The 23168-nt window shown below is 47.8% G+C and overlaps 1 long non-coding RNA gene and 1 pseudogene across 1 annotated transcript; both read right to left on the bottom strand.

The window, feature by feature from the left end:
- Positions 1-399: 399 nt before the first annotated feature.
- On the bottom strand, positions 400-4490 carry LOC147260832 (uncharacterized). Its single transcript, XR_015116174.1, has 4 exons — positions 4378-4490; positions 3402-3446; positions 3194-3244; positions 400-971 (listed from the first exon to the last, which is right to left on the bottom strand). It is a non-coding gene; the product is annotated as an uncharacterized LOC147260832 (long non-coding RNA).
- A 5254-nt stretch (positions 4491-9744) lies between these two features.
- On the bottom strand, positions 9745-11615 carry LOC147260831 (palmitoyltransferase ZDHHC21-like; annotated as a pseudogene).
- Between the last annotated feature and the right edge of the window lie 11553 nt (positions 11616-23168).

Below are 23168 nucleotides of genomic sequence, written 5' to 3'. Positions count from 1 at the left end.
CCCTTAATTATGAGGACCACACTGGTTTAAGTGGTCAATACTAACACACACACACACACACACACACACACACACACACACACACACACACACACACACACACACACACACACACAATCAGGCCAAAACTCTTACCTATGAGGACAGCACACTGCTCAAACTGTACACTACACACATACATTAGTGTTGTTTGGCAATGCATCAGTGAAAAAGTACCCCACTGGCCCATTACCTGGTATTATCAGAGAGTAATTTTACTAAACTTTAAGACTCGTACTCTCTCCACAATACTCTGCTATCTAAATGCAATAAACACTGAAAATTTATTTTATATATCAGATTATTTATTCGCACTGAATGCTATTTTTAACTAAATTTTGTTCCTTTTATGTACCCTCATGTCCTGAAATGACAATAAATGGTGTTTGAATCAGTTAATAAGTAATGAATAATGTATTAATGTGTTTTCACATCTTTCAATTCAAATCAACTGTTGATTTACGATTTAAATCGACATCAAAAATCTGAAGTGCAGAGTAATGTATCCCACCATAAAGTGCACAGCAACACTTGAGTAAGGGAATGACTTCATCACAAGTACTGTCCTGAGAGAACTGCAAAATATTGATTTCAAATTTAAACAACAGAAATTGAGCGGAACAGGAAGTCCACTGCACAAGAATCAAGGGGTAAAAACAACCCTCAACCACAGACCCAACACATTCACTGTAACAGCAAAGAGGTCTTTATCAGACCATATTTCTTCAAACATCAGGCCCCTGGTCCTCACAAAATCTCTGATGTTTTGAATGGTCCTGCTCATCAGAACAGGGTGCTCAGGAAGCCTGCACTGCCACACTCCAACTTTGTGTCAAGGTGTCCCTTTGAAATGGGAGTTTTGAAGTGTTTCATGACAGCACTCATTTCATCCTTGGTCCAGGGCCTTTCCACACATCTTCTTGATTTGAACTCTGTCAATCAAAAAAAAATCTCAATTAAGATAGTGAGGACAGTAGCTGTTATAAATTCAGTTTAATATTTTTTCAATGACCTTTGAGCTGCTGAAATTAAGGTTCATTATGTTCTACACCAGGCTTGTCCAAAGTCCCGGCCAGGGGCCAATCATGGCATGAGGTCAGCTTCTATACGGCTATATAGTTTTGGCCCACCACCACTGTCAAACAGAACTAAGAACGCATGCAGACCCAGAACACAGTTTCTCTTTCCACTTCATGGTGACAGCAGCACTCTGGAACTTCCCCTGACTGTGTGCCCCATACAGGCCACTTTGTTCCATGGCAACTCTTGATGAAAAGAGGACGACTGATTTTGAGGGCTGATGCTTCCAGGGAAGGTGGAAATTACAATATCTGTTCACGTCAATTGCTTAACACAGCAAATATTTTGCCTTTCATGGTTAAAGTACAAGTACATCAGCTCTTGGACATTTGCACATTTTAAAATCTGGCCCTCTTTGAAAAAAGCTTGGACACCCTTATGATATACAAAGGTCACATACAGTAGTATTTCTCTTAGTGATGTACACATGAGATGATGACACCATGTACTACATTGAACTGTGCTTGTAGTATTCTGTCAATATTTATCTATTCACTTCCATGTGCTGATGTACTGATACCACACTCTGGGTCACACACAGTAGTATTTCTCTTAGTGATGTACACATGAGATGATGACACCATGTACTACATTGAACTGTGCTTGTAGTATTCTGTCAATATTTATCTATTCACTTCCATGTGCTGATGTACTGATACCACACTCTGGGTCACACACAGTAGTATTTCTCTTCGTGATGTACACATGAGATGATGACACCATGTACTACATTGAACTGTGCTTGTAGTATTCTGTCAATATTTATCTATTCACTTCCATGTGCTGATGTACTGATACCACACTCTGGGTCACACACAGTAGTATTTCTCTTAGTGATGTACACATGAGATGATGACACCATGTACTACATTGAACTGTGCTTGTAGTATTCTGTCAATATTTATCTATTCACTTCCATGTGCTGATGTACTGATACCACACTCTGGGTCACACACAGTAGTATTTCTCTTCGTGATGTACACATGAGATGATGACACCATGTACTACATTGAACTGTGCTTGTAGTATTCTGTCAATATTTATCTATTTACTTCCATGTGCTGATGTACTGATACCACACTCTGGGTCACACACAGTAGTATTTCTCTTAGTGATGTACACATGAGATGATGACACCATGTACTACATTGAACTGTGCTTGTAGTATTCTGTCAATATTTATCTATTCACTTCCATGTGCTGATGTACTGATACCACACTCTGGGTCACACACAGTAGTATTTCTCTTAGTGATGTACACATGAGATGATGACACCATGTACTACATTGAACTGTGCTTGTAGTATTCTGTCAATATTTATCTATTCACTTCCATGTGCTGATGTACTGATACCACACTCTGGGTCACACACAGTAGTATTTCTCTTAGTGATGTACACATGAGATGATGACACCATGTACTACATTGAACTGTGCTTGTAGTATTCTGTCAATATTTATCTATTCACTTCCATGTGCTGATGTACTGATACCACACTCTGGGTCACACACAGTAGTATTTCTCTTAGTGATGTACACATGAGATGATGACACCATGTACTACATTGAACTGTGCTTGTAGTATTCTGTCAATATTTATCTATTCACTTCCATGTGCTGATGTACTGATACCACACTCTGGGTCACACACAGTTTTGTTTGCCCTGGAGAAGCAAGAAATTATTTTGTTGAATAGCTAGTACAATATCCTATCCATCTATGGAGAAGTTCACTTTCTACACCAAACAATACTACTTACCGAATAGCAGCCTGAACTTCTGGGTTGAACCTTCATTTTTTTTCTCGGTGGGGTAAGTTGGTCAGAGATCTTACTGGCTTAAGTTATTTTTCACTTTCCCTTACCAGGGGTCTGCAGCCTTTTTAATGTGAAGTGCCACTCCTCAGTCAGGGTGCCATGACAAACTTTGTGTAAATATTAACTTTCATAATGACACCGTATCAAAATGTGAATCTCCAAGGAACTATACGTTTTTTTGGACAAAATCTGGCAATGTGATTTCTGGAAACCCCTCTGAACCATTACTGCCATTTTAGACAAAAACAAAAACCTTACCTTTGCAACTCTTGGCCTCACCCTGGGTCAATTGCATACTTTTTCTTTTCCCTACAATAAATCAATAAATAACAAGAAGATTGAAGAAGTTCTGAAGTTTTCACGGCTTTGCAATTTGTCTGCGTTCTCCCCTCTGTCAGACACCATTTAGCACAGTAGTACTGCCTGCTATATAGCAAGGACAAATTATGAATTTCCCATACGTTACCAAAGGAGCTGGAGGGCTCTTCAGGTATTGTCATTTCTTGATTTTCTGGTGAAAAGAGTACAAAAAAGGCTTTCAGCATCTATCCAAGTTAAGTGATCAATGAGCTACGTTGGTAGTGGCAGTGATTAGGAGTGCCTGGTCTAACTTTTATGAATATGTTCTTGTTTCCTGTATGTGTACATAGATATACCACATGACTCCTCTTGAATGTGGAACCAAACCATGGACTTAACCCTGATGGCCACATTTAGCTCACTGTTAGGGCTATTTATCGTGACGACCATGTACCTTGCCGACTTTGTGCGAGTAGACTTTAAATCAAGTCTAAAGTCACAGTCAGTCAAAGACAAAATGACACATGAAGGCTGGGTGGAGCAGCACACAGCCTCCCTGCTGAGGAGAGGAAATATCCAGGCTGATCAACAGCCTCCATCAGGCTTGATCGTGTCGAGCAGTCGTCAAGGGGCCTTCTTTGATTTCCTTTTTTGACTCTAGTTTGTTGCTGAACGTGTTTACACATTGGTGTACACTTTGGTTTCACTCCTTCACATTAATATAAGCTTAAATATCCAACAGTAACTGCTGCTGCTCTTTGAAAACATTTAAGATAAAACATTAAATTAAAGTCAACATTAAAATGACTATTATCATGAAATGATTTGAAAGAGTTTTCTTTGAAAGCAATGATATTTGTTTGTAGTGCATTTCTGTTTCTGCTCTCAACCTGATATTTCCTAATAAAAACTCAGAAAGAGGAAAAAAGACCATTTTAATAATGTTGAACTAGGAGTCAAAGGGTCTGACATCTGCAGTGCTGAACTATATAATACGTGCCAATACTGTTCCTAATAATTAGTAGTACTCCTGGTGCTAGCAAACATGCTCACGTCTGTGGGTAAGTAGCTGTGGCCAGCTGAAAAGTTGCAAATCAGTAACAAACATTGCTGTTTACTAAGTTAAACAATAATAGTCTGACCTGGTTTCTGATCCATCAAAGTGAGGAAAAATATGAAGTCCAATGTACGGTATTCTTGTGGTCCCGTCTGCAGACTCTGCGAGTGCCGAGTAATGCCGATGCGGAGAAGTGCGGGCTGAGAAAATGGCGCCTTTAGAATTCAAAAACTTGGACATAGTAGGCGGGGCCTTGCTGTATTACTCCAATAGAAATTCTTCTGAAAAATTGCTCTCACTCTATTGGTCACAGGAGATATTTATGACTCCAAATGAGTAGATACGACTACTGAAGAGGAAAATAATAACTCTAAAATAATTACTCTGGGAAAATTACTCCCCAGTTTTTCCTCTGGTCCAGGAGAGACCTGGTCTCTGCTACCAGTTCTAGTCAACACGTGGAGGCAGCGTTCTGGACCAGCTGGAGAGTCTTTAGGGACTTACTAGTCCAGCCTGGTAGGAGGGAGGTGCAGTAATCCAGCCTGGAAGTGACAAAAGCAGGGACTAGTTTTTCTGCATCTTCTTGAGCCAGGATGTGTCTGATCTTAGCGATGTTACGTAGATGGAAGAAGGCGTCCTGGAGATTTAATGTGGGAGTTAAAGGGTCCTGGTCAAAGAGAACTCCTAGGTTCCTTACAGTGGTGCTGGGGGCCAGGGTGGTGCCATCCAGGGTACCTGTCTCATCAGATCAGGTGGTCCTCAGGTGTTTGGGCCCAGCACCAGAACTTCAGTTTATCAGAGTTTAATAAAGGAAATGATGGTCCTCCATGTTTCCTGTCCTTCAGACAGGCCTCCAGTTCAGTCAGCTGGTTTGTTCCATGTGGATCATTGATGAGTTCAGCTGAGTGTCGTCTGCATAGCAGTGAACATTAATGGAGTGTTTCCTGATCATGTGACCTAGAGGAAGCAGGTACAGGGTGAAGAGGACTGGTCCAAGCACAGACCCTTGAGGAACACCAGAACTGACTGTAGTGGTCTCAGAGGAACCATCATTAACTGGTACCAACTGAGATTACCCAGTAAATATGACCTGAACCAGTTTAGTGTGGTTCCTTTCATACCAGTGACAGGTTCCAGTCCCTGTAGAAGGATATGGTGGTCAATGGTATCAAAGCTGCACTGAGATCTAATCAGACCAGCACAGAGACCAGTCCCTCATCTGGTACCAGTAGGAGGTCACTGGTACCTTTGACTAGTTCTGTTTCTGTGCTAGGATGAACCTGGAACCTGACTGAATCCTCCAATCAGCTGTTGCTGTGGAGAAGTCACAGAGCTGTTTAGCAGCTGCTTTCTCCAGAACCTTGGAGAGAAAAGGAAGATGTGATGTTGGTCTGTAGTTGGTAGAACTTCTGGATCCAGGCTTGTTTTTGAGGAGGGTTTCATTCCTGCTACTTTAAAGGACTGAGGGACGGAACTAGATACCAGCGCCACATTGATCATATCTAAGAGGGAGGGGCTAACGAGGGGAGAGGGTCTTGGAGCAGCTTAGTTGGGATGGGGTCTAGGAGACAGGTGGAGGTTTAGAGGAGTACATTATTGAACTGAGCTCATGAAGGCTGAAGGGAGAAAAACTATCCAAGTGTGTGTCTGGTCCTCCAGCTGCCTCTAAGGTTCTGGGTTCGAGGGGCCATGTTGTCAGCTGATGGCAGCAGGAGAAGAAGTTTCTCTCTAATCAGGAGAATTTTGTCGTTAAAGAAGTCCATGAACTCTTTGCTGCCCAGGGAAACAGGACTACTTGGTTCAGTAGAGCTGTGGCTCTCTGTCAGTCTGGCTCCAGTACTGAAGAGGAACCTGGGTTGTTCTTGAGTTACTCTATTAGTGCTGAGTAGTCGGCTGCTCTGGTTCTACCAGGGGCTTTCTTCTAGGTTCTAAGGCCATCTTGCCAGACTCCATGTGACTCCTCCAGTTTGGAGCAGCGCCATCTTCTCTCCAGTTTCTGGGTTTCTTGTTGAAGCTGTCAGGTTCCACAACCGTACCAACGTGCTTGTTTCCTTGGGTTCATAGTTTTCTACTTTAGGGGGCCAGCAGAGTCCAGAGTTGTTGCTAAGGTGCCTGCTCCTCTATGGATGAAATGATCAGTTTGGGAGGGACTAAGGTGGACAACAGCGCCCTCTGTTACAGTGGGACATGACACTGAATTTAGCACCAATGTGTCACCAGTGGGTCAATTAGAGGTCCCAAAGTAGGAGGAAAAAGGAACTGAGATTTGGCGATGCTCAGAAGACTGGATTCACTCAAGGAGTGCAGAAGGACAAGGCTGAACACAAAGAAGTTCAAGTGGCACCGTACTTTATAATTGTGAATCCATAAATATGAGACAGTGACAAGATTACCAGGATGGAAAAACATGGCCATGAGGAAATATTTACAATACGGACGCTCTTCAGACCAATACAGCGTAAGAAGCATTCCACAGTGCACTGATTGTCCTGGTGTCTGACCTGGAGGTCAGAGGTCAACACACACACAGTCCAGCAGTTCTCCTGGTTGATTGTCAAAGGAGGAGAATGTCTGAGTGTGGGAAGGAGGTGACTGTGATGGTGATTGTGTGGATGGGAGCTGGGCAAGCGTGTGTGTGTGTGTGTGTGTGTGTGCGCGTGTGTGTGAGGAAAAAGAGGAGAGGACAGCAAAAGCGTTGGCTGCTCACGGGGGCGGAGCCTCCTAGCAGCCCAGCCAGAGCGGTGGAGGTCCAGCACCTTCCTCCAAAATCTTGTTTGTTCTGGTTTTGTTTCCTTTTGGGAATATATAGAGCTCGCTGAAGGGGAAGGATGTGGGAACTTGGAAGAACTAGAACTAGTTTGACCCTGTAGAGGGCGCAAGAGAGCAGCCTATGAGGAAGTGAATGGACTGCGTTGTTCCTGTGCTGTTTCTGCCTCCCCAGTGTGCCGCTAGCCTCTCGTGGCAATAATGGTTTGAATGGATATTCCCTCCTGCAGTTTCTACAGCTTTACAATCAACATCTCTGATTGGTGTCCCACATCCACACACTCCACATGTTGAATGGGTGTTCTGGGCCTGTTCTGAAGACAGCACAGACCACTGAGTCAAACTAGGATGTGGAGTGACTTCAGGATCATTTCAAAATAAAAGCTTTCCATTCTTGAGTGTCCAAATAAAGGCATGAAAGCACAGACCACGGCTATTAGAACTCCTCCATGAAATTCAAGCGTCAGCTTCAGCTCAGGGCCAAACACACCTCCTGTCTTCATGAGCCCAGCATGGTTCTCCCTTCTGAAGCTGGGTGACTCTGCCGTGGTGTCACACACCATCTCCCCTTGGAGAAATCTGCCATTTGCCATCACCCCCGTACACAAGAGAAGATGAAACTTGGAGTCAAACGTTAGGAGCCATGAAACATTGCAGGCTGCTCTGGGTGCTGGTAAAATGTAGCCACAATTGTTCAGATGCTCTCGATGTGGAGACATTTTCTCTCCTTCCAAAGAAAATCCCATGGCCTACCTTTTCCTTTGTCTCCGTCAAAGTCTTTGATGAGAGGCCCCTCCACCTGGGCTTCATCACACTCTTGATGAGCTCCTTCTTGGTGGACATGTCCTCTTTATGGGGTGGCGTCCACAGCTTCAGCAGTGTTTCCTATTTGGGTTTGTTTGTTCCCATCTCAGGCTCTCCACACATCTGTCCAGCTGCTGCTGAGTTGGTTGGCCACGTCTGAATTTGGCTGGAAGAGAAACAGAACTTCCGTCAAAAAACTTGTTGAGTTGAGGCAGTTTGATTGGTGGAGCCTGTTTTCACCAGAGAGTTTGATTGGCGGAGCCAGTTTTCACCAGAGAGTTTGATTGGCGGAGCCTGTTTTCACCAGAGAGTTTGATTAGTGGAGCCTGTTTTCACGAGAGAGTTTGATTGGTGGAGCCTGTTTTTACCAGCAGTTTGATTGGTGGAGCCTGTTTTCACCAGAGAGTTTGATTGGCGGAGCCTGTTTTCACCAGTGGTTTGATTGGCGGAGCCTGTTTTCACATGAGAGTTTGATTGGTGGAGCCTGTTTTCACCAGAGAGTTTGATTGGTGGAGCCTGTTTTCACCAGAGAGTTTGATTGGTGGAGCATGTTTTCACCAGCAGTTTGATTGGCGGAGCCTGTTTTCACCAGAGAGTTTGATTGGTGGAGCCTGTTTTCACCAGCGGTTTGATTGGTGGAGCCTGTTTTCACCAGCGGTTTGATAGGTGGAGCCTGTTTTCACCAGAGAGTTTGATTGGCGGAGCCTGTTTTCACCAGCAGTTTGATTGGTGGAGCCTGTTTTCACCAACGGTTTGATAGGTGGAGTCTGTTTTCACCAGAGAGTTTGATTGGCGGAGCCTGTTTTCACCAGAGAGTTTGATTGGTGGAGCCTGTTTTCACCAGCAGTTTGATTGGTGGAGCCTGTTTTCACCAGAGAGTTTGATTGGCGGAGCCTGTTTTCACCAGAGAGTTTGATTGGCGGAGCCTGTTTTCACCAGCGGTTTGATTGGCGGAGCCTGTTTTCACCAGAGAGTTTGATTGGTGGAGCCTGTTTTTACCAGCAGTTTGATTGGCGGAGCCTGTTTTACCAACAGTTTTTCTCCAGGGCCTCACATGGCATCATAACAACATCCTCTGGTCTTAGAGCCTCACATGGACTGAGGAGAAACTCCTGAAAAAACCTTTAACAGGTAAAAAGGAGAGGAGAGGAGAGGAGAGGAGAGGAGAGGAGAGGAGAGGAGAGGAGAGGAGAGGAGAGAGGGGAGAGGAGAGGAGAGGAGAAGAGAGAGGGGAGAGGAGAGGACAGGAGAGGCCTCCATGTGGCTCATGGAACCCTGCATGGAGAGACCGTCCCTTCTCTGTTTCCACAAAGCCAGGGCGGTGGAACCAAAGATCTCCCATGTGGACTCATCAGACCAAAGCCCAGATGTCCTCTGGTCTGATGTCCCCTCCTTGAATGTCTTGGTCCAAACCAATGTCCTGCCTGCTGCTCTTCCTTAGCAGTGGTTTCTTAGCAGCTGTTTGAGTCCAAAGGCCTGATTGGCGCCGTCTCCTCTGAGCGTTGATGTAGAGACGTGTCTGCTACTAGAACTCTGGGAGGCTTTTATCTGGGCTCCAGTCTGAGGAGCTGCTAGCTTGGGATTCCTGTGCTGGGGCCTTTGTTGATGACTTGATGAGCAATCTCCCGTCCATAGGAGCAATGATCCAAATATTGATGAGATTTTGGTGATCAGGCAACACCAACACAGAAAATCCCAGAATATCAAATTGGAGAGTCGCACACAGGAGTTTTCTGCTAAATAAAGGAGAGCCCTGATGACATTTTGGACTCCAATAAAGAAAGTCCTGAACGAACCACTGGTCCATGTTTCTCTTCATTTTGTAATCCCTCCTATACCATGGGGAAGTCATGGTGTCTGGCTTGGAGCGTCTGTCTCCGTGTCACAGGGACAAGCCACAGGACTTTCCAGAGAGTTCCACAAACCTGAGAGAGCAAACTGCCAGGACCTCCCGTGACAGAGCTGGAAGGAAAACATTGAAATCCTCACTTGAGAAGGTGGGGCAGGAGAACTGGAGACAATGAGATGCTTTGTTATCAGGCTGTGTCATCTGTAGCTAGCAGCTAGGTAGCTTAGCTTAGCATATCAAACCAGAAGTGACAGGACTTACTCTCTGTTACTCCTGTTTAGAAGGATTCCACGGTGAGTTTCTGCAGTGGAACTCCCAATAAGAGATCAAATAGAACCGTTCCACAGTGGAACCCTGTCGCCCTGCACTGGAAACTGCTTTCAACCAATTCTACAGTCCAAAAGGTCTCAAGAGGTGAACACACTCACCGTCACCTGGGAGCTGAGCCGCTCTCTCAATCATGGTCGTGTCCTGTTGGGGGTAAAGGACAGTGGAAGATGAGACGTCATCTTACAAAATAAACGCCACCACAAAGTTGTTTCTTTAGGAGGAAAACGCACAACACAAACTGGAGCAGGAACGTTCAGCTGAAGAGGGAACAGAAGTCTGGAGGTGAGTAGGCAGGACTCAGAGAGGATGCCTGACATCTGGATGCAGGACAGGACGCTGATGCTAGCCAACATGAGGACGCTCAGGACTCCTGAGGCTCTCAGCTGACCCACTTCATGAACGTCTCCTGGTTTGGAAAACAGAAAACATCAGGAAGACCAACCCTGACGTGCACATTTCACGTCTCAAACACCGCCGGTAGCTTCTGAACACATCTGGTCAGCAGAACCTGTTGACCTGAGGTCTTTCCTGCTGCATGCACCTGGTCTGGTGTGGCTACTGGCTGGAAATAGAAGCTGTGGCAGAAGAGCAGCAGCAGCGTGAGGAGACTGAGGACCAGCGCGTAGAGGCAGAGCTGCAGGAAGAGCCAGTGGTTGTCCTCTCCTACACAGTTGTTGATCCTGGAGGACAATGAACCCTTGAGATGACATCATCCACCTTTGTTGTGTTGACAGGACCCAACCTGCTGAATCTGAAGCTTTTGATACGTTTGTGTTTGGAACGCTGTTGACCTGCGTGTGTGTGTGTGTGTGTGTGTGTGTGTGTGTGTGTGTGTGTGTGTGTCCTCACCAGGGACAGTGCTGGTCCATCCTGAGTACCCAGTGGCCAAAACGCTGCAGTGGTGGGACCTTTTAGGCCTCATTGCCTCACATTTCCTGCACAGCATCCAGTGCTGTTGCTCTGTGGCACAAAGAGAGAGAGCGATCAGCGGTGTTGTGGTGGTTCTGGCTCCAGCTGACGTGGTCACACACTCATGTAGCATTCAAGGAGGACTTTGGTCTGCTGACCAGTCCAGGAGGCTTCATTTTACCACATTTCCAATAACGCAGTGACAGAGACTCCTAACGGTGCCACTTGGTGAGCTGAACCACAAGCATATGAACCTTGAAAAGAAAGACTGATGAATGAAACAATGACATGTACGCATGGAACACATGGAGGAGAGGAACTAAGAGGCCATCTTGTCTGCGTCCTCACCAGAGGGAGGGATGAGGGTCCACAGGTGGACGGCCAGGATCTGAGGCTCGTACCAGGGCTGCCACACAGAGGGCCGATGCAATAAAATAAGCTGCAGAAGAAGAAATGTGTCATTCTGAGGTTTCTGATGTGATGACAAAGTGGAATGCTAGCAGTCAGAGACACTCACCAACAAGGACCGCCCCTGGAAGGTGTCCTTCCTTCTAGTGAGGAAGGAGTACCAGCTTGGGGATGACCATGGCGTTATACAGCCAGATTCCAACCAGCATGCTGAAGCACAGCCAGCCAGCAGGGTCCTTGACAAAGTGGGGCTTCATGGTGGTGGACTGATGGCTCTACCTGCTGCTACAACACAGGCTTGGGGTTTCTCCTCTGGAGCACACAAGGTTGAGGTGGGTTTTCTAGCCCAGCCTGGAAGGCTCTCACACACTCGCCAGAATTCAGTTTCTTTGATGTGTCCTGAGATCAAAGACAGAATTCTAGGATCAAATACACTGGGAAAGCCCCCTGATGACATCATCAGGAATCTGACTTGGATCTGGTCCTCACCTGTACATCAGCAGAATGAACAGGAGGGGGCTCAACACACAGCCCTGTGGAAGAGGAGACGGTGTTGTGGATCCTGCCGGTCTGGGGTCTGTTGGTCTGTTTTTAACCTTCCTTTACCAAGCAGGAAGGTGGAGCAGATCCAGGATCAGTGGGGAAAGAGAGAAGGAGAGGGGGACAGAGAATGGAGGAAGACAGAGAGACAGAAGGAAAGAGAGGGACAGAGATAAAGAGGGAGAGAAAGGAGGAGATACTGATGGACAGACGGGGACGTGAGCAGGTGGAGCTACAGGTGGCAGCTGGAGCCTCTTCAGGTCTGCAGCCTCCTCCAGCAGCACCAGGATCTGGGATGAGGGGAGAAGAAGAGGAGTTAGTCACACGTCTGAGGACAGGAGGAGGAGAGAGAAGCCCAGTGCATCATGGGAGATCCCAGCAGTCTGAGCCGATAGCAGCAGATCTAAGGGCCAGCCGAAGCAGTCCTGACTATAAGCCTGATCAACAAGGAGGTCTTAAGTCTGCTCTTAAACCTAGAGAGGGGGTCTGGGTCCTGACTGGAACTGGGAGACGGTTCCACAGGAGGGGAGCCTTATAGCAGAAGGCTCTGGCTCCATTCTACTGTTAGAACTCTTGGAACCAGCAGGAACCCTGCATCCTGGGAGTGAAGGGTTCTAGCTCGATCATAAGGGACTAGGAGCTCTGTCAGGGATGAAGGAACCTGATTGTTGAGGACTTTGATGGTAGAACAATATTTTAAATTCTGTTCTGAATTTGACAGGGAGCCATGCAGAGAAGCAGTCCAGGAAAGACCTGGTCTCTGCTATCAGTTCTAGTCAGGGGGGCAGCAGTGTTCTGGACCAGCTGGAGAGTCTGTGACAGAAAGTCAGGGAATTCTTCTAAGAACTCAGAATGAGGTGCAGGAGGATGCTCCTCCCCAGCAAGTGAGAGTGGTTTCTCTGCTTTCCAGTCTGGGGGGGAGAAGCTGACAGTCAGGCTCAAATGAATGAATCAACTGTCTGAAGGACTCTCAGATGCACCGGTGGTGTGCAGGTGTTCATGAGGATCAAAACACCTCCTCAATCAGGACCATCGTCAGCTCAGCCGCCTCCAGGCTTTGTTCTGGCAGCATCCTTCTGTGATGGGCCTCGGCTACTTGGGTGGTGTGTGCCATGTACCGGGCCCCTTTTCCCCTCAAGGCGGGAGTGAAGTTGTTCGCCGCCTGTGTCTCTGCAGCCCTTGGGACTTCTTGACTGGTGGAAGGGTCGACCTCGTAGCTGTTGAAGGAGAGTGTGACATGAACACTGGATTAGAGATCTGTGAGCAGGGCTGAATACATGACAGGGTTGCCATGAACAGGCTGTGCATTTCTGTAGGGACGCACATATCCCAGAGTCCACCCATGTCATTTGTGACCTTGGGGTCCCATTCCAGCGCTGCCAATCAAAACGACTGACAAGACATTTTCTGGGAGCGAGTCCTGATGGGTCGGTCGTATGCATCGAACCACCGCGGGAACAAGAGAGACGGTGACTGGACTGTAACTCATTGTGAGCAATCTCTCCTACAACAAAAAGGCAGCTTGACTGCAAACACAAACTCACAGCATCCTCCTCCAATGACAAGGCCAATGTTGCAACCTGCACGGTTGCTGTTCGGTGTTTCTGGACGCCAATCACCACCCTGAGGGGACACCCCTTTGTGCTGACGTACTGGTCCACCTGTAAAACAGGGAGAGCTGATCAAGGCTACGTTTACAAAGAAGCAGGAGACAGCTCATCAAGGTAACAGTCACATTCATCTTACAGTCATTCCCTCCACAGCTCTTGGGCGCTGAAAATGCTGAAACACCACGACCACCTCAAGGGAGGAGTGGGACGTGGTCTTCTCATTTTCTGAGATGGGTTGGTTTGTGATCAACTTCCCACACAGGAGATGGAGGACATCACACAGCTGTGCTGGGCAACCAGGAGACTTGTGGAAATAGGGGACGGGTGATCCACCACTTTAGGGTGGTGGACCAGGCCCCTAGGAAGGACCTGAACCCTGACCCTATGGACTGAGGTCTATGCAGGGATGAGGAGGGAGAGCTGGAAGACGATCACACAGCTGTGCTGAGCAACCAGGAGACCTGTGTGGAAATAGGGGACGGTGTGTCCCAGGAAGGACCTGAACCCTGACCCTATGGACTGAGGTCTGCTTCTCCAGCTCCCAGGTTCTCCACCTTCTTTTCTCAGGCTGCTTGTCATTGCCTGGACCAGGACCCAGGATCTCCATGACGTGCAGACACCATGCTGGTGGTTCAGCTGGGGAACCCTCCTGTTGGCCCCCATGTTTAGGACTTCCTGGGAGAGAGAGATTGGAAGCTTTCCTCTGATGTGTGATAGGTCTGATTTGAAGGAAGGCCAGGGAAAATAACCCAGGGAGCACCATGAAGGTTTGGCTGCTGCTACACCCCTGAACTCAGCTGGACATTGAGGCAGCTCTCACAGGTGCTGTTTGGGCCCAGAAAGTCCAGAATGGACCAGCTTGGTGTCTCTGGAGAGGTCAGACTTCCACCTTCACATGGAGCCCCAGCTCATTGCTCTGGGATCATGCTAGCTTTTAATCTCAAGAGGAACATGTGGACAACCCCAGACAGAGCCAATGTGCTCCAGTGTGCTGATATCTGGAGGCTTCACCCACTGTGGGACGTGAGACTCAGATGATCCCAGAGTGTGTGACACAAGGAAAAGCTTGGCGTTCTTGAGTGGTGTTTTCAGATGGAGTTCATGCCAAAATTCTACACTGCTGTGATTCCAACTGGCCTTTTTCTATTCATTTGGAGGGAGCAGCTGAGTGTGTCAGCGTCCGGCTGCCTCTCCTCTCACATCGAACACACATGCATTCTCCAGAGCTCAACTCAGGGGTGGAGCAGCAGCCCAACCTTCATGATGCTGCTGTGTTCTTCTCCCTGTCCTTCCTTCAAATTAAACCTCTCACACATCAGTTTTGGACTTTACTGAATGCTGCCCATCTGAAAGTGCAGACCTCCACGTTCCAGTTGGAAGACCCGGATGTACTTGTCACAAATGAATTCATGGCAGCCTGCATCTTCATCTCCAACTTTGTGTCCTTCTCCCTCCTGTATTTACCTGCTCAACCCTTGACAGGCTCCCGCTGCTTCAGCTCAAGATGCCGTCTCAGCTTTGCGGTGGATCGACTCAAGTGCGTCTTTTCTTTCTGAAACGCGGCGGCAAAGTTTGCTCAGAAATGGAAGGTTTTCGCCGTCCTCCTGGACTTTGTCCTAACTCGTTCAAATGACCGTCCGACGCATCCTTGCTGGTTCGTTGAGTCCAGTTCCGTCTTGTCCGTGGGCTCCAACTCCACGCCGCTCCTGCCGCCTCCTCCATGCTGCTTTCTGTTTTGGTGACGCGCGCGGCGGAGCGACGCTGGTGGCTGCGTTGCCAGGTTGGGGTTTTTTCCGTGAAACATTAAGAGGTGTTTCGGGAGTTTTTTCAGGCTGAAATCTGGTACCCCACTGACCGAAGATGAACGAGAGAGCGAACCGTTCCCAGACACCAGATGGAAGGCGTTCACAGTCGCGTTCACTCGGCAGCAGGGCTGTACGTTCATTTCACGTTCCTCCGAAATATGAAGGCCCAACACTGCAAGTGAGTGTGGGAACCAGAGCAGTCTGGTGACCAGTGAATGGTTGAAGTGGAAACAGGCCAGGTTTGAGCCAGACTGAGTTGATGATGAATGAAATGAAGGAATGACAGAAGAGACTGGCTTCTTCAAAAGTCTTGGCTGACTGGTCCAACCACTGACAGGCAACATTTCCATCCTGAAGGAATCAAGTCACTCAGGTTGTGAGGAGGAAAAAGAAAACTTCTTCATGTCTGTCACAGAAGAAGCAAAAGGAACTGGAAAACCCATCTGGCAGAGCAGAAACCAACGAACTGGCAACCAAAGGAACAAAGCAAGGAATCAGAACTTCATGTTAGCAACCAACTGGTGAAACTGCTGCCATCTTGGAACTGAGTTCAAGAACTCCTTCATAGAACCAGCTTCAGGGATCTCACAGCTTTCCACCACCCCAGCAGAATCACTACCCAATCGATAGTTGTCAGTGTTACCATGGTAGCAGAATTTGAAGTCAATGACACGATGAGTGAACTGAATAATTCTACAGGATGAGGAGGAACTGGATCTACATGTCAAGTCAGGTTTATTTGTGTGGCACCAGACGCCAACCAAAGTTCTGTCCTGATTCTGTCCAAGTAGAGCAGGTCCAGCACCTCCCTCCTTCAATGAACCTCCACCCAACAATTCTCCATCAGCAGCACATCCTGCAACAGCAGCCACCAGAACCTTCCTTTACCAGCAGGAAGGTGGAGCAGATCCAGGATCGGTGGGGACGGAGAGAGAGCAGGAGAGCAGGACAGAGACAAAGACAGAGAATGGAGGTAGACAGAGACAGAAGGAAAGAGAGGGACAGAGATAAAGAGGGAGAGAAAGGAGGAGAGACTGATGGACAGAGACAAAGACAGAGAATGGAGGAAGACAGAGAGACAGAAGGACAGAGAGGGACAGAGATAAAGAGAGAGAGAAAGGAGGAGAGACTGATGGACAGAGACAAAGACAGAGAATGGAGGTAGACAGAGACAGAAGGAAAGAGAGGGACAGAGATAAAGAGGGAGAGAAAGGAGGAGAGACTGATGGACAGAGACAAAGACAGAGAATGGAGGAAGACAGAGAGACAGAAGGAGAGAGAGGGACAGAGATAAAGAGAGAGAAAGGAGGAGAGACTGATGGACAGACGAGGACATGAGCAGGTGGAGCTACGGGTGGCAGCTGGAGCCTCTTCAGGTCTGGAGCCTCCTCCACCAGCACCAGGATCTGGGATGAGGGGAGAAGAAGAGGAGTCAGGAACACGTATGAGGACAGGAGGAGGAGAGAGAAGCCCAGTGCATCATGGGAGATCCCAGCAGTCTGAGCCTATAGCAGCAGATCTTAAGACCAGCCTCAGCAGCTGCTCTCTGTCACAGTTGAGACACTGAAGACAAAAACATTCATGGCCACAATATTACTTTGGACCTCTCAATGTTCTGTTTCTGATGCCCTCCCTTCCTGATCCTGAGCTCGTTTAGTCTGGATTTGCGCTCTCGTGATTGTGACAGCTACATGACGCCATCCAACTGGAATCAGTCAGGAGTGGCTGGTGTCCCTCATTCTGGTGGAGTTCTTTGGTGGAAAGGGCATTCTTGACCGTGATATGGAGGTCTCTGGTGGTGCGGTTCCATTGTGATCAGTCTTCATGGGGCCAGAAATCCCTGCTGCACCCTGCATGCAGAAGTCAAAGCTAGCTAGTGTTGCTCTCAGCTAGCTTGTGCTATTTTGCAAGTTAGCCAGCAAGCTAATGTTGGCTCAGGCTGACATTCTGCTAACGTGGACATTTGCTAACTCATGGACTTCAGCATGTTTCTTATCTTGATAGAAGGAGGCTTCATGCTAACATTAGCAGCTCAGACTGGGAGTGAACCAGGCACCACTGGAACAACACCTCTGACTACAGCTGTTCTCTTTAGCTGAACTTTTCTCAGCAGACATTTTTGTCCACTTTGTACAGCTCACTTCCTTCAGGGAGAACATTTCCAGTGTCTGCCTCATTGTTACGTTCCTTGTGGCCACACAAGGAATAACACAAACAGCCAAGTGGAAAATTATCAGTGCAAGAATTATTTATTTCACAAAAATAGAAGTGACCACAAGAACAAGAGTTGTGTACAAAGTGGGAGGGAAGGTAGGCCGTGAGGGGATTGTGCCAAACAAATTAACTTAACATATCAAAACAAGGCCTAACTGAAATCTTCCTGACACAAGAAACACAAGTAGCAAAAGGCCTGCCCGTCTAACTCATCAAGGTTGTCAAAAACGTACAAGGATGGCACCAACCCATAAACTAGTGTGGTATACAAAAGAAGACTACGTGATGTAAGGTGTGGGGTACCCCAATCTAACCTCAACCGACCACCTCCCACTTCCAAATAAGTTGATCTTACAAAGTGGTTTCTCAGAGTATGTTGCTCAGCAGGCCGCCAGAAAGAGAGAGAGACCCAGAACAAAGCAGGGGAGTGGCTGATAAAGAGGCCTCCCTGGAACCAGCCAGGTGGAGGGGCAACCAGGCTCCAATCAACTCTTCTCCCAGATGTCAGGTGGGAGGGCAGAACAGGAAGCAGCCAGAGTCCTCCTGGATCTTTCCTAAGAGCAGGAGAGGGAGGAGAGAAACAAAGAGAGAGGGAGAAACCATGCAGGGGCTCACCTGAGCCCGCTGGGTGACATCACGGCTGCTCGGGAGCTGCAGGGGAGCTGCTAGCGGTGGCTAGGCTAGGTGGCTCCGCACCCGCTAAGGTGGACTGAGCAGCTCCTGAAGGTAAAGGACTAGCGCTAGCTTCCATGGTGCGGAGCCGAGTCTCTAACTCTCTAAGCCTCGCCTCCAGGACTACAAACAAACTACACTTTTTACACGTACCATTAGCACTAAAGGAGGCAGAGGAGTCACTAAACATCTGGCACATGGAGCAGGAGAGGGAGGGAGAGGTGGGGGAGAGGCGGAAAGAGAGAGAGCGGCCATAGCTAGTATGCTAAGGTGAGCTAGTGGACCTGTGGCAAATAGAACAAATAGAACGAGGAATTTCAGAGCAAAGTCCTGCTAAAGACTGAAGTGACAGAAACCTCTGTATTACACCAAAACGTCGTATACAGTGGTGCTTAAAGCGATGAAGTTAGCAGTACACCTGAGGGAGCATTGAGAGAGTGAACAACACAGCGACAGGATTACAGGCAGGAAATGACGTAACACGCTCACCGGTATCGGGTCAGCAGTCAGCCCCACCAATCATCAAGGCTTTCCACTTTAAAGAGAAAGTGATTCCTGGGAATCCTCTTTCCACACACGGTTCTGTCTCTGAGTCCAAGGACGATCATGGGTCATCCATGTGACAGGAAGTAGAGTGAGTTGAAACATGACAGGATCCTGACTGATGTCGTTCCAGATGGGGTCAAAATTAATTCATGTTTAGCCTCGTGCCAGGTACATTTTTGGTTTCTCCCCAGTGTGTGTTCTCATGTGTTCATCCAAATGTCTTCTGTCACTAAAACCTTTGCTGCATGTTGAGCACCTACAGGGATGCCCATCCTCACTGACTTCTGTTTGAGGTTCAGCCCAGGCAGGGGACTGGAATTTTAAAATGTCCCCTGGAACCAGACAACCTGGGGAGGTAAAACCTCCCATCCTAGCCACTCAGATGCAGCAACAGAAGAAGCTGTCATCCACCCTGACAGTCAGAGCATGGAGTCAAGAAAACATCACCATCTTGTAGTTCCAAACCTCCACCTGTCAGATTCAGCTGCTTCTGATTGTGGGACTTTAAATTTGAACACCATCAATTTGGACAAGGAGTTTTCCTTCCAGTCCAAACATCATCGTCCAGCCTCCAACCAGAGGTCCATCAGTGATCATGGAGCCACAGGTGGAGTCTGGGTTCTTTTCTGGAATGAGACGGCAAAGACAGGCCTGCCAAGTGACATCACTGACATGACTTCAGTCACCTGACCGGATGACTTCAGTCACCTGACCGGATGACTTCAGTCACCTGACCGGATGACTTCAGTCACCTGACTGACATGACTTCAGTCACCTGACTGACATGACTTCAGTCACGTGACCGGATGACTTCAGTCACCTGACTGGATGACTTCAGTCACCTGACCGGATGACGTCAGTCACCTGACCGGATGACTTCAGTCACGTGACCGGATGACTTCAGTCACCTGACTGGAGGACACCCAGATAGCAAAGGTCCACTCTTGTGTGTCCTCACTGCTCCACAGGTCTGTCAAATGTTCTGTAAAATAGTTGGACCCAGCAGAGCTGCTAGATTAGGAGTTGATGGAGTCGTTGCAGATACCAGGGTCCAAAGTCCAGCTTGAACCTGGTTTGTGCAGTTCTTTGTCAAGCTAGCAGCCATTCTCTTCACTGCCAAGCTACAGTGACTTCTGTCAACAAAGGTCAACATACAAAAGGATATTTCTACTGGCAGTTCAAGATTTGGATCAAAGTCTTTTTCAGAGCTGGAACCTTCCTCTTGTGTCAGCTTTCTGTTCCCATCGCTATGGTAACGGTCACTTTTGAGCCACGTCTCCAATCAGCTGTCAGATAAACTGAAACAATTTTCTATCCTCCAAGTTGTTTCCATCTCTTGGTGACCTTGTTAGGCTTCCTTATCCATAGAAATACTGGTTTATTATTTTTGTTGTGGGTCTCTGGGTCTTTTTTAGTCCCTAAACCCTGGATTTCAGTTTTGTGACACGTGTGTGTGTGTTCAGATGCATTTGTGACACGTGTGTGTGTTCAGATGCATGTGTGACACGTGTGTGTGTGTTCAGATGCATTTGTGACACGTGTGTGTGTTCAGATACATGTGTGACACTTGTGTGTATGTGTGTGTTTGTTTAGATACATGTGTGACACGTGTGTGTGTTCAGATGCATGTGTGACACGTGTGTGTGTGTGTGTGTGTTCAGATGCATGTGTGAGGTGTGTGTGTGTGTGTGTGTGTGTGTGTGTGTGTGTGTGTACTATATGCAGTACTAATCAAGTCCAGCCCTGACTGCTACTTTATCTCCAATGCTAGCTCCACCCACCTCAGGGTGAGGGTGAGGGTCAAAAAATCTCTCTTGATGGCTCCACCCACCTCAGGGTGAGGGTGAGGGTCAAAAAATCTCTCTGGATGGCTCCACCCACCTCAGGGTGAGGGTCAAAAAGTCTCTCTCGATGGCTCCCCCCACCTCAGGGTGAGGGTCAAAAAATCTCTCTGGATGGCTCCCCCCACCTCAGGGTGAAGGTAAAAAAATCTCTCTCGATGGCTCCACCCACCTCAGGGTGAGGGTCAAAAAATCTCTCTGGATGGCTCCCCCCACCTCAGGGTGAGGGTCAAAAAATCTCTTTTGATGGCTCCACCCACCTCAGGGTGAGGGTGAGGGTCAAAAAATCTCTCTGGATGGCTCCACCCACCTCAGGGTGAGGGTCAAAAAATCTCTCTCGATGGCTCCCCCCACCTCAGGGTGAAGGTCAAAAAATCTCTCTGGATGGCTCCACCCACCTCAGGGTGAGGGTCAAAAAATCTCTCTGGATGGCTCCACCCACCTCAGGGTGAGGGTCAAAAAAATCTCTCTCGATGGCTCCACCCACCTCAGGGTGAGGGTAAAAAAACTCTCTCGATGGCTCCCCCTACCTAAGGGTGAGGGTAAAAAAACTCTCTCGATGGCTCCCCCTACCTAAGGGTGAGGGTAAAAAAACCCCTCTCTATGGCTCCCCCCACCTCAGGGTGAGGGTGAGGGTCAAAAAATCTCTCTCGATGGCTCCACCCACCTCAGGGTGAGGGTCAAAAAATCTCTCTGGATGACTCCACCCACCTCAGGGTGAGGGTCAAAAAATCTCTTTAGATGGCTCCACCCACCTCAGGGTGAGTGTCAAAAAATCTCTCTTGATGGCTCCACCCACCTAAGGTGAGGGTGACAAAATCTCTCTGGATGGCTCCACCCACCTCAGGGTGAGGGTTAGGGTCAAAAAATCTCTCTGGATGGCTCCACCCACCTCAGGGTGAGGGTTAGGGTCAAAAAATCTCTCTGGATGGCTCCACCCACCTCAGGGTGAGGGTTAGGGTCAAAAAATCTCTCTGGATGGCTCCCCCCACCTCAGGGTGAGGGTGAGGGTCAAACAATCTCTCTGGATGGCTCCACCCACCTCAGGGTGAGGGTCAAAAAATCTCTCTGGATGGCTCCACCCACCTCAGGGTGAGGGTCAAAAAATCTCTCTCGATGGCTCCACCCACCTCAGGGTGAGGGTCAAAAAATCTCTCTTGATGGCTCCACCCACCTCAGGGTGAAGGTCAAAAAATCTCTCTCGATGGCTCCCCCCACCTCAGGGTGAGTGTGAGGGCCAAAAAATCTCTCTGGATGGCTCCACCCACCTCAGGGTGAAGGTCAAAAAATCTCTCTGGATGGCTCCACCCACCTCAGGGTGAGGGTCAAAAAATCTCTCTGGATGGCTCCACCCACTCGTTCATCTACTCACTGACCAAAAATGCAGTCTAATTCCAGTAAATTTGTGCAGAAGAAATGGTCATTTGTGCTGCTTCTTTGTTCATTTATTTGGTTTAGTTGGTATTTTTGAACGTGTTCTCTTTCAATTCACATTTTGTCCATTACCTTCATCACCAGAGTCTCCATCTCATCACATGACTAAAGTCTGGGTTCTGTGTTGGTGGTAAAATACCCTTCCATGCCCCTCACTGGTCTGCACACAGAAAAGCATATTTGACTGGTTTCAGATCTCTTAGCTTGTTCTCTGTCTCAAAGCAGCTGAGGCAGCTTTCATTGTGTGATTGATGTAAAATATCAATATGGAACAGAACCACTGCAATCAGATGTCAGGACATTTGAAGGAATGTCAGTCTCCTGTTGAAATGTTGCAGTGTGCAGCTGAGGCTCTCTGGCAGTGGCACCAGGAGCCACAATGGCAGAACCTGGCAGAACCTGGACCCCCTCTTTTTAGTTTTTCCCTTTTTATTTTTTAACCCTTTAAATAATAAATGAAATGAAAGACACTTGTTTTGACGAATATATTCATCTGAAATTATGTTTTAAGATTAAGAATTATTATTATTTATCATTATTTTAATAATTACATCAGTGGTTAGTGGCTAGGTCACTATTTATTGTTTGTCCATGAACACACATCTGGAACATCTGGATCGGTCCCTCATAGCTCCAAGTCTGGGTCCACTCCTGCAAACACCGCTGGATGTCTGCCCGGTCAACCGCAGGTGTCCGAGTGTCTGAAGCGGGCAGCTGAAGCACCATTTCAGCCTCTTCCTCTGCCGAAAAATCCCTTCCTGGCCATCTTTTCTCGCTCTGCCACGTTCACGGCTTCAAGGACTACAGCGCTGCTTTACACAGCCAAGCTAACTTGACGCACGCCGGTGCGCAAGCCTCCTGTTGGTGCCCATGAAACCTGATCCCCTCATGCTCGGTACCGTTTTTTTCGTCTGTTTATTGGCTAAAAGAATATCTACCTGATATTCTGAAATAATCTCATAGGCTGGTGTCAAGTGTCAATCGAGTGATGCATGGTCCGCTCTGTAAACTGGGGTCTGGTTGGGGTTTCAGCCCTGCGGCTCAACAAGCCAGGCCCTGATTGGCTCAGCCTGCTACTGACGTGTTCAGCAGACCGTCACCGAGACTGAGAAGGAGTGTCGTGGAGATCGGAGCAACACTGGCTGCTA

This window comes from Aulostomus chinensis, chromosome 5, assembly GCF_037954235.1.
Source record: "Aulostomus chinensis isolate RoL2024-O1b breed Wild chromosome 5, RoL_Achi_v1.0, whole genome shotgun sequence".
NCBI lineage: Eukaryota > Metazoa > Chordata > Actinopteri > Syngnathiformes > Aulostomidae > Aulostomus > Aulostomus chinensis.
The sequence above is the reverse complement of the archived record's forward strand: the minus strand, read 5'-3'. Positions and strand labels throughout refer to the sequence as shown.